Source organism: Microtus ochrogaster, chromosome 24, assembly GCF_000317375.1.
Source record: "Microtus ochrogaster isolate Prairie Vole_2 chromosome 24, MicOch1.0, whole genome shotgun sequence".
Taxonomy (NCBI): domain Eukaryota; kingdom Metazoa; phylum Chordata; class Mammalia; order Rodentia; family Cricetidae; genus Microtus; species Microtus ochrogaster.
The window spans coordinates 35,436,913-35,442,770 of NC_022024.1; the positions used below are offsets into that span (position 1 = coordinate 35,436,913).

Below are 5,858 nucleotides of genomic sequence, written 5' to 3' on the forward strand. Positions count from 1 at the left end.
AGAGAGAGAGAGAGAGGACAGCGATGAAGGCAGTAAACTCACTTGTGCAGACATCAGACTGCTATGAACCCCTGCAAAATTAAGTCCAGTTCTCTCGTTCTCCCCTCTGTCTCTCTCTGTAAGATTTCTATTATAAGATATATGCATGTCTAGGTACAGATAGGAGTTTGTGAGTGTGGGTAAGAAGAGGGTAACAGATACCCTGGTGTTGGAGTGACAGACTACGAGCTACTTGATGCAGGTCCTTGGCTGGGAAATACTCCTAACCACTGAACCATGTCTCTATTGCCAAGCAGAGCATCCTAACCAGGGTCTCTGGTTCCATTCTTGGTGCTGCTCAGTGGACAGCCATCAGCATCCAGTGAGGTCGCTACCACAGAGAACAGGTTACTGCATGAGGTGTGTCAGAACTGACGGAGTGGTGGGGAGAAGCATATGAGTCCCCAAACAAACCAACCCGGACAGAAGTCATAGGTCACCCAACCTTCCTTCAGTAGCCACATAAAAGGCCGCTCTTCGGGGTCCCATGAGCCTTCCTTCCTAAATGTACCCTGTGGATGGTCTAAGCAAATGATTAAGCAACCCCAGGTCATCTCAAAAGGCCCTATATTAAACACAATATGGTTTTATTTAGTCTTTAAAAACTTAGCTTCAAGTACAAGTGGCATTATTTGAAACACTAGAAAAAAAATTGAATTCCAGGAAACTCAGGAGGGCGAGGCAAGACAAGCAGGGAGAAACGTTAGTTTTTTGTTTGTTTTATTTCTAATCTCCGGCCTCTAGAAAAATGACTTGGGTGTAATCAAATGAAAATAATACACTTGAAGGTCAAAGAGCTAATTTAACAGGAAGCTCATTTAAAATGTGGTTGTGCTGCCATGCAGCCGAGGCACTCACCCCTATAGCTAGCAACAAGAAGAGCCCTCGGGGACTCAGGGACAGAGGAGGGCCGTGCACTTGGGTCCAGTCTGCAAGGCTTTCACTGGGAACTTGGGAGGCTGGCAGTGGAGGGTGGATTAAATAAAGACCCAGCAATTTGCCATGAGTTCGAAAGAGTAAACATAAGCCTAGCACGCTGCTTTGCCAAGTTCAACAAAGGGTTTCATGGGACCCCTGAGGAGGACAGCATCCAAATGGCTTATGAAGCCAACCCAAGGCTAAAGGTGTCAATCACTGCTCTTTGGTGACTGTAGCCAGAATGTGCTCTCTGACTCATTGACGACTGATGGTTAGAACAATACAGGTTTCAAGAGGCTATCGTCCTCTTGGTCGCAAGAATCACTGCACATTTCTCAGCCTGACCGACTCAATCAGAAGCCTTGGGGCTGAGGCGCAGACATTAGTGTCACAAATGCTACAGGAGGGAGTGTCCATGTGTGCCTAATATGCCAACAAGGGGCCTGGTTAATATGGTTAATGTTGGGTACTGTGTTGGTACCCAACACCCACACCAATAAGCATCTGGCATCTCACTTATCTTCAGATATCATATACATAATAATCAGGATAGAGACAGCTCGCTGGGTAAAGTGCTTGCCACATCAGCACGAGGACTAGAGCATGAATTCCCAGAACCGTGTGACAGTCAAATGGGCTGGGTCCTTCTGGAATCCCAGCACACAAGAGACAGAAATAGGATCTCCCAGAGCAAGACGGCTAAAGAAACAAGCTGTATCAGGGAGGGTTGAGTTCAAGTGAGAGACCCCACCTCAATATACAAGGTGGAGAACATCAAGGAAGACCAATATCAATCTTGGGCCCCTCACACACACATATACACTTGCACATACACGTGCAAATACTAGCACACTCATGCAATACTCCTACACAAATGCAAACGCATACACACATGCATACATGCTACACATGTGATAAAATAAAAAGACAATACTCCTTAGCATTTGTTAACACATACCTAGCGGTTCTATTCATTTTACATGTAATCCTACAGCTGTACAGAGTATCAAGACATTGTCCCGCTGTACAGACAAAGAGCCTGGGCCTCCTAGGGTTTACACAGCCCTCACACCCATTGCTCCCACACTTGTCTGACCAGCACAGTGCTTGGAACGTAAGAGCGCAACACATTTTTGATGAGCAAAGAGTAACTACACAAATGAATGGTGCAGGATCAACTCCACCATCTCTGCCTCTGTGAGGGCTCAAATCAAGACCCATCCTAAATCAGGACCTGCTTGCCCATCTTGCCTCTCAAGACCCCTGGATTGTCACACTAGAGCCTACAAAATATGAGGTGCTTCCACCATTAGCAACTGGATTTATGGGACACAGATTCTTCTTTCTTTTTTCTTCCTTTCTTCCTTCCTTCCTTTCTTTCTTTTTTTTTTTTGTTTTTTTTTTGTTTGTTTGTTTGTTTGTTTTTTGAGATAGGGTTTTTCTATATAGCCCTGACTGTTCTGAAACTTACTCTGTAGACCAGGCTTGTCTAAAGAAATATCCCATTCTGGAAGGGTTTACCATAATGCCACATAGCACAGACAGCTTTTATGAAGCATATTTGGGGCTGGGAGATGGCCTACTTGGCAGAGTATTTACCGCACTCTGGTGCTCAGGACTCAAACCAAGTGATCAAGAAAGAAACTCTATCAATAATTAGCATCCACCTGCACATACCCATGGGCATGTACTCATGCACAGCATACACGCATGCACACACACACACACACACACACACACACACACGGGTGGGGCGGTGCAGGTGGAGAAACAGTTTTGCCATCAAGTAGGTAGAAAAACCTGGGAAGAGAATGTGAACAAGGATTATAGAGATCAGGCTGTCTGAGGGTGGGAGCTTGCCTCCATTACTTTAATGGGCAGGCAGATTGCCCACCATGGGCAGCGCCATTCTTTGTGCTTTGGGTCCTGGACTGTATAAGGGAAGCAAGAGAGCTGAGCACAAGCAGTTGTTCAACCTTCCATTCCCTCTCTTCTCTAGACTATGGGTGTGAGCAGCTAGCTGCTTTAAGTGTCTACCATAATCTCCTGGCAACAATGGAGAGAGAGGTGATAAATACTATGAAAACCTACGTTAATTTACTTTCTAGAAAGATGAGAGGAATCTTTCATGGACAGCAACTCCATCCAAGTGCTTTGTGGTAGGAACCCAGAGCTCACTGGAGAACACAAGCTCCTACACCTTCTCAAGGTGCAGGCTCACAAGGCAGCGCAGGAGACTGGCGTGCTGATCGAGAGAGGTGCACGTCTGCTTCATTGCTTCCTTTTTTTAAGTTTAAAGATACTGTTGTAAACATTCTTACTAAGGAGATTGATCATAGGTAACGAATACCAAAATAAATCTTCCTCTGTGTTACAGGAAACCAGAAATCCCTTTACCTAAGATAAAAGAAATGCAAGGATCACCCACCCCCAGCACATCTCTACACAAAGAGCCGATAAAGAGACGCAATCAGATACGGCCAGGAAAAGCGATATCCAGAACCCCAGAGGGCACCAAAGTGACGGCCCAGACCGCATCTCCCCCAGGACCCCCCTCCCTTTTTGCTTTCAAATGTCATACGTATGTACTCCTGCCAGCTGGGACACTGGAATTCTCAAGCCTTGTGCTGTTCAATAAAGATGCTACTCTCCAGAGGGCTTGTGGATGGGGTTTCCTGGGCTTTCAAAAGGGAAGTGGGGGTGAGACAACCTGCCTTTGATGTCTCAACTCAGCCCTGAAATCAGAACCACAGACAAAATCTGTTTTTATCTTTTCCATTGTAGGAAACCAAGTTGAAAGCTCCTATACTTCCTTTTTTTTCCTGCTGTTTTTCCATATTGTCAATTGCCTCCCTGCTGAAAGAATGGAATTCCTTTGAGTAGGAAGCGGGGTCCACCCTGAGATGCTGCCTGCGATTTCTCTTCGCTCCTGATTAGGTTACCCGGGCATCCCCCATTAGAAAGGCCACGCCTCTTCTCTTATCCACTTAGCAGTAGAAGCCAGCAATGGTTTTTCTCCACACAGAGTTGACAAATTTGAGGAGAAATCATTTTCATCAGAGGGTCAACAGGACAGTCCACCCCGGAGTCTGCTTCTGGAAAGACATGCTTGGAAGGAATCAAGTTTCAGATCTAGTAAACAGCAGCATGCATTCGGTGAAGCCACCACTCGTGGGCCTGAGGATACACAGCTTAGAAAACACTTGTCCTATGAGCCGACAGGTGTGGGGTAGAGCTGGGGGCCGAGCTCCCTCCTGAAGCCATGCTAGAGATCAGTCCTAGTCACTGAAAGGACTTTACTTCCCATGGGTTTAAAGTTATAATGCAGATTCTTCCAGAATCTTCCAGGAGGGATAGACCATGACCTGTGCAACCTTGGCAGCAGAATATTCGTCTTGGACTTTCCCTTGGGGAGGACAATGGTTTCCTGTCCCCCACTGGTCCTGTCTGGTTCCCAGCTTCCCTGATGCTGACCTGAAGGCAGTTTCTCCAGGGCCGGATGTCAGTTACTGCGGGTGGCCCTCCTAAATAGGAACCCTGAGAAGCCCACGCTGGGTGCAGACTCTGATCACACTGTCAGGCCACGCAACCCAGAAACAGCCATGCTCACGTATCACAGGCTCATCCTAGTTCATATCACACAGGGCAGCGCTTGGGTTTCCATGGTAACGGACCCACGCAGAGCAAACCCCTCAAAAAGTAAATAAATTCACCCTGGCCCACATTCGTGTATCTACCCACTTCCAACATCCATAAACCCCTCCTTCACCAGACAAGTTGAGATTTATTTTTGAAAGTGGTTTTCCTTTTTTTTTTTTTTTTTCTAACTTTTCCCTCCAAAAAACCTTTAAGGCTCAGCCAGGATGCCCCATATTTGCATGGAGTTTTCAAACACTGCAGCTTCTGTGGTCCCCACTATATGCTGCTTACTTAACTGCATAAATACTTAAAAAAAAGAAAACGCACACACAAACAAACAAACCCTGAGATTGAGAAAAAGCAGAAATGTATTCCCAAGGCTAACTTCTAGCAGAGAAGTAACGGGGAGACAAGATGAAGACAGATGAAGGACAGCCAAAAATCTAGGGGTGCCATCTTGCTCCCCTTACCCGACACATTTTTGTGGATCCAAAATGAAAAGGAAGTTCACTTTCTTAAAAAGTTCATTTTTTTCTGACTTAACCACATATTTAAAAAATAATCTGGGGAGACCAGGGTGACGACAGTACATACTTTTTTTTAATATTTATTTATTTATTTATTTATTATGTATACAATATTCTGTCTGTGTGTATCCCTGCAGGCCAGTAGAGGGCACCAGACCTCATTACAGATGGTTGTGAGCCACCATGTGGTTGCTGGGAATTGAACTCAGGACCTTTGGTAGAGCAGGCAATGCTCTTAACCGCTGAGCCATCTCTCCAGCCCGACAGTAGATACTTTTAATCCCAGCCTTCAGGGGGCAGAGGCAGGAGGATTTCTATGAGCTTCAGACAAGCTAAGGCTACATAGTGAGATCCTGTCTCAAAATATCAATATACATAACTACATGCTTATATATATTCATATATACATTAAATATATTTAAAATGTATTTTAAATAAAATGCACTTTATTTACATATATGTGTGTTTATGTATGTATGTGTGTTTGTATGTATGTGTGTATGTATGTGTGTGTATGTATGTGTGTATGTATGTGTGTATGTGTGTATGTGTGTGTATATGTGTATGTATGTATGTGTGTATGTATGCATGTGTGTACGCATGTGTGTATGTGTGTGTATGTATGTATGTGTGTATGTGTGTATGTATGTGTGTATGTATGCATGTGTGTATGCATGTGTGCATGTGTGTATGTGTGCATGTGTGTATGCATGTGTGTATGCATGTGTGTATGCG

General features: G+C 44.9%; 1 protein-coding gene across 1 annotated transcript in view; it reads right to left on the reverse strand.

Moving 5' to 3' along the window:
- The window catches only part of Nuak1 (NUAK family kinase 1), a 67,528-nt gene that overhangs the window by 28,249 nt on the left and 33,421 nt on the right, over positions 1–5,858 (reverse strand). The gene's annotated exons all lie outside the window — the stretch shown is intronic.